Source organism: Glycine soja, chromosome 1 (genome assembly GCF_004193775.1).
Source record: "Glycine soja cultivar W05 chromosome 1, ASM419377v2, whole genome shotgun sequence".
Lineage (NCBI taxonomy): Eukaryota > Viridiplantae > Streptophyta > Magnoliopsida > Fabales > Fabaceae > Glycine > Glycine soja.
This window is the reverse complement of record NC_041002.1, coordinates 26,440,907-26,447,744: the sequence shown is the minus strand read 5'-3', so window position 1 is coordinate 26,447,744 and position 6,838 is coordinate 26,440,907.

Genomic DNA, 6,838 nt, shown 5'->3' with positions numbered 1-6,838 from the left:
AACTTTATGATAAAACTATTAAATCATGTTCTTTTCCTTAATACCTGTGGGTAAATTAAGAAATATAATTTAATATTTTATCCTAATTAATCATACAAATATAACAAAATTCTTGTGGGTAGATTTCATCACATTACATATGATTAATCACAATTAATATTTCTAGTGATTATAAATTTAGTATATAATTTTACTCAATTAAAGATGTTGTGACTATTCTCTAATTTAATAAAATTATATTAATCACTTAACATTCAAAAATAATTTTTGCATAAACATACTTAATAATGCAAATGTGCTCAATATTGAATCATAAAAATTACATGTATACCAATTCAAAATAACATTGCACGTATATTCATTCAACATGTAATAAACTTTAAAGGATTAAATCCAATCCATACCAGTATTTAACATAATATTGTATGTTCAGCATAACTTAAGAGACACACAATTTTAAACAGTTTGTGCATAAATGATTTAACCTTCAGAAGTTATAAATACACATGAACTGCAATTAATAAACAATTAAATTGCAGTAGCTTAGCGGCAAAGGGAGTCCTTTTATGCTTGCAGGGCGAGGGTTCAAAACCAGCACAATATATATTAACAATTTCACATCAGTAAACATGCACATGTACATCTTCATCCTCTCAGCGTAACAGATTATTTTATATATATATATATATATATATATATATATATATATATATATATATATATATATATAAATTAGCTTCGCTTCCCTTTTACGCTTTCTCAAAGAGGTTCAAAGTTTTAATATTTAAATATTAAATTCAGCCACAAGTTTTAATATTTTAAAAAAAAAATTTGCTTAACGCTCAATGTTCATGTTTCTTCTTTATTTGAACAAAGCACAATAAAGGCAAGGCAGAGGTATTATGTTGCTCTGATACCAAATGTAAAATATACATATACTGATCTAAACATGCAAATCAATTTAAATGACATATTTAAATCAAACAGCGGAAATTAAAAATATTATGAGCGTACCTCCAGCCATTGCAAATTAAACGGGAAGCGGCGCACACACGAACCTGAAAGACAATTTTGTTCTTCCAGACCCTTACTCACTCTGAATAGATGGTGTATTTTTCTGAATAGAGAAGTGAGTTTGGTGATACAAAACTGAGAGCACCCCATCCTATTTATAGAGTCTGTCCATCACAGAGCTCTCAACTTGTTATCAGAACGTGAGATAGAAAGTTATCAGACGTGAGATAAGAAGTTATCAGTACGTGAGATAAATGATGGGTACGTGATTTGTTACTGAAGGTGGTTGCAAATATATTTGCAAAGATATGGGTTGAATGTGGATGGAAAATGGACCAGATTCAAAATAACTAAATGTTCCAAAATAATAAAATAAAAAAAGGAACGTGGGACGTGAATGCAACGTGGGCTTCCAACAACAACTCCACATTCATATACACTTGTCATGCTAAAAAGAGGGTTTGACCATCATTTTGTTTTAAACTTCTGACTCTATAGTCTATAGATGTGCATGCTTTCTTCTGGTTGGAGAGTTCTCTCTGTATGTATATGCAAGAGTCTAAATTAAGCTCAGAAACTTAAAGCCAGAAGCACGCGACAACTGAATAGTCCAATTACTTACTATAGGTGTATATTTTAAGTTCAGGAAAATGGACCAGATCAATAAACAAAAGGTAATGAGTAATAACAAACACCACAAATTGTTTAAGGACAAAATTTCTTATGTAAGAAGAAACTGTTAGGCTCGGGAAGTGCAATTTGCAGCTACCTTAAGCCTCATAAATAAATTAGTGCATTAAGATTCGTTGTTTAACTTTGTGCACAAAAGTTTAATTTGTTTTGTATAGTATTATAATATAATTAAATTTATAATCATATAATGTTGCATCACATGTCATTCACCTTTATATCATTGCTAGGCTTCTATAACCTATAAGCAACACTTTGGTTGAGCTATAATAAAGAAAGATAATGTCTTACCCTTTTTCTAACTTTTAGCTACTATTTTGATGTTAGTGATGATTGCAGACAATGCACCTGTGATGCATTTTTTAATTTTATTTCAATGAAAGGTGAAGTAAATAGCATTATGCAAATACTGGTGTCAACAGGATCAACTCTAACAGTCTTTTCTGCAATTACTAGCAATATTATCTGATGTATTTCTTATATTTATTTCATTAATATATCAAAGCTTTTATTGCTTAGGCTCTCGGCTAGTACTTTCTCTATTAATATCTTTGTCTTTTAATTTAATCATTAGATAAAATTCAATTAAGATTTTATATTTGATCCGTGCACTAAAAAAATGAAAACATTAAACTAGTGAAAACTAAAATAGAACAAATGATAAAAGAAAAAGAAATTGAAATGAAAAGGAGTTATTAAACATTCTATTGGAGGGTTGATATTTTAAATTCCAAAGAAACAATTAAGATTTTCTTTGGTTTAGACTACCAGTATGCCTCATGAGAAATAAATGTATTGGTATGGGGACATTCATAGTGTGCAGCATATTACCCTGCACAGAACCATATTTCAGGTTAGGATGATCATATTTTTCCTGTTGTTGTGGAGGTCTATATTGTGGGCCAGTGATGATTCCAACAACATCCGCAGTTGGTTTAGTCTCTTGGAGGGTGCGGCAAGCATCACTAGGATGTTTTAGAGAGGTGCATATGCCACATGCTCTGGGGGGTGGAATATTTGCTTCTTGAACTTGCTGGTGTTGGCCAATATCTAGTTGTTTAACAAGGGAAGTCAACTCTGTTATCTGGTTTTCTAGCCCATAATAATCAGCAGCAACAGTCTCATCATGGACTCCTCTTGATGGTAAAACTCTGGTACTGAACTGTTGAGAATTATGTGCCATGTTGAAGAACCATTGTCTGGCAGCAGTTGCTGTCTTGTCCATCAATGCTCCACCACTGGCTGCATCAACCATGCTTCTTTCCATACTGGAAGCAATCCTTCATATAAATACTAGATGAGAAGTTGTTCACTAATGCAATAATTAGGACAACTTGCATAGAATTTGTTGAACCTATCCCGATACTCATGCATAGTCTCTCCAGAAAGTTGCCTTGTGCCACTGATGTCTTTTCTGATGGTTATTGTTCTAGAAGCAGGGAAGAACTTCTCTAGAAACTGCCTCTTCATATCATTCCAGCTTTTGATGGAAGCTGGATTAAAATACAGCCAATCCTTTGCTGTGTCAGCCCAGGAGAAAGGAAATGCTTTCATCTTGATGTAATCCTTAGGAACATTATAGGGTCACATGGTGGAACAAACCAAATGAATTTCCTTGAGGTGCCTATGAGGAAGTTTGAGCATTTGAAGTTTTATTTTTGAAGAATAGTGAAGTTTGAGCATTATAGGGTCACATGGTGTTGAGAATAGTGAAGGAATTTGTGATAACGTATGATTGTTGTAGATGATAATATTGTTTTAAGAACCATTCATATGTGTGAAAAGGAATTAACTGTATCCTTTGGGAAGTTTTTTTATTGTTGTTAGCAAATGGTATACATGGGAGGAAGAGTTCCATGCTAGAACCCCACCTCACTAAAGTGATCTGATGGTCTCGCTTAGTGGGCTATCTTCCTAAGTACCACCCCTATGTTTTGACATCGAATGACATGTCGAGGTGTTAAGAACTACTTCCCAAAGAGATTAGTGACCCTTTAATTACACATGGAATGGATTGATGTTGATGGTAAAACTTGGATCCTTGAGACTAACCATGAGTGATATGGTGGGTACGAGGTGTCATATCTTAGATCTTGAGGAATCCAAGTTTAGTTGTTGTTATTATGAGTAGACATGTAAGTTGGGGGTGCTAAGAAGGCCTTCAACCTAGTGCTGGTGGTTTGTTGTGGTGGCTAACGGTGAAAAGGCCTATAGAATGGATGGGTAGTTGAACTTCTAGATAGGTTAAGGTCTTTTGCAAGCGTTGTTAGGGTAAGCCACTAACCATGCTCATCTTTTTTTTTATTTTATAAAATCATACTTCCTCCACAGAGTTAATTCGAGTCTCCTTGAATGGTCAAATCATAGAGTACGACTATGTTAATGGATATACTTGGGTTAAACACTCAAAAGGTAAAATCTCCATAAAGTTGAGTCTGTCTTTGGTGTCGATGATTGATGGACTAGTGATAATGATGTTTGATGGATAAATCATGGCGTATGAGGATTGAATCTTGATATAATGATTGATAAACTGATGATTGTTATGATATTCTTTGTTATGTGGATTCTAAGACTTATGCTTTATGTATGATTCCTCCATGTTATGCTTTATAAATATCAGAGCTAATTCTATTTGTGTGATAAATATATATGTTTTTAATAGGATATTCTCTTTTGAGTTGAATGGATTTATATTTTTTGTATAAAAATTTATTTTGTTAGTCAATAAAAATAATTTGGTTAATAATGTGAAAAAGGAAAAGTCTTAGACTATCAAAACATATTATTTTTTCTCTTTTTTTCATATACAAAGTTTTTATTTTTTTATCATGTTAATGACACAAAATATTAACTAATTTTGGTAATGATTAATCTATGTCTAATAATCCACAGCTAACTCATACTTAGTATATCTTACCTAAGAAATTAGAGTCTATAATATATACTCAAACTAAGGAGTTGATTTCATATACTAAGTTTGAAGAGATGCGTTATTTATACAATGATATATTTTTTTCTCTCTATCTCTCTTCATCATTATTTATTAATTAATCTTATAAAACAAATGTGAAATTTAAGACTTATTTAGATAAACAAATTAATTAAATTATTATTGAATCCTATAAAACAAATGTGAAATTTAGGATTTATTTAGATAAACAACTTAATTAAATTATTATTGAATAAGTACATATAATATACATGTTTTTATAATGGAAGAGAAAACACGATTAAGTTATTTTTGTATAAATTATGATCCTATTTTAATTTTCAAAATTATATAATTAGGTTAATTTATAAGAAATCATTGTAGTTATTATTTATAAATATTTTATTATGTCTAATGTTAGGGGGAAAAAATTGAGTACTGGATGATCCAAGAAATTAAAAAAAGTAATTTTTGTAAGTATTGAGTATTATATATATATAAAATATAAATCAATATCAATATACTATAAGTTTAATCTTGGAAGTTGTCATTTGTTTTATTTTTCTTTTGACATGTGACTTCTTTTGGTGCAATTCCTTCCTCTGTATTCTTCTAAAAATACAAACAATTCACATTTCAAATATCTCAACTTAAATATTTTATTTTTTGTTTTAAATAAATCTGATTGATAATTCTTGTTACAATTTCTTTTTTCCCACTTCATTCTATATTCCTGTATCATTTGTGTCTATTCATTTTTTTTAATTTCACATATTTTTTATTTTTTTGGAATTCAAATTGCATACAGTAGTGACTTTATTGATAGATTCTATTTTATTATATTTTTTTTCTGCTTGATCAAGTGTGATGATGTAATATTTTTTTTGAAAGTTTTTGTCAACATTTCAGAGTCGTAGATGATGGGAGGAAGAGCATTAACATGCAAATAAATATTTATTGTTTTGCACTTCAATCCATATTAAATCTCATGATTATTGTCTCATACTCATTTCAAAGAAGAATCCCTTCTTACTTTTAGTGTCTCATGATTATTTTTGGGCCTTATAATTTTACTTTTTGAAGTATAATTTTGTCTGTGTAGTTTTGCCTAAGTATTTTGTTCTGTCGTGATAATAAGTGTGACTCTAGAAAGATCACATTTTGATCCTCATCGGCTATATGATTCTAAAATGAATAAATTGTTCATACTTATACACTTTCCTTTGTGTGTGATGGTTGATTTCTATATTCTTATAGTTTTATGTAATTTTAATGTCTTGCAAATTAATAATAGGCTTTCTGCTGATGGGCCAGAATTTTTCACCTCATATGATAGTCTATTATAGTTTTGATGCAATTGGTTCACAAGAAAATCTCTTGAGAGATATATATACTTATGGTATGATGAAGAATTATAGCAATATATATTTCTGTATCATCTTTATTTGGTGTTGAAAAACATTGTTTTACGTGAAATTTTGTAACCACATTTATCTATGAAATTAAGTAATAACCATTATTATCTCTTTGTAAGTTATCCTTATCTTTGAAAAGCATTTTCTTTTTCAAAAAAATCATCATTATGTTGTTAATGTGAGTCACTTCTTAATTTTTTTTGTCTGCTACATCTTTTGTTTATATCACAATTAGTTAACATATTGGTGTTCCTTAAATATAATAATTTTTATCAAAAAAAATGTATACAAAAATTAGTATTTGTGCAGAAAAAAGGTGTAATTTTAGTTAAAATTTGATAGGTTTTAAAAATTCAAAACATGGTCACTTATTAATAAACAATCAATTAACTGTTAGATTTTTAAAATTAAAAATTAAAATTTGTTATCAACATTAGCTGTTATTTTGTTAAATTATATGAAAAAAAAGCTAATTTTGAAACACAACCTCAAAACAAAATGACATGACAAACACTTGAATACAAAATATTTTTTTCATTTCTTTAATTTGAAAAAAAAAAAGATTAGCTACTAACAAACATCAATGTTACAACAATTGTTTTTTTAAAAACACTTGGTTTATATTAACTAATTTTATTTATAAAATAGAAAATTAAAATTAGCTATCAATTTAATTGTTATTTTGTTAAATTAATATCTAAAAGCAAATCAATATAATAAATAAAAGTTGAAGGATATGAAAAAATAATAATTAACGAAATTAGTTATGTTAAAAAAAAATCAATTT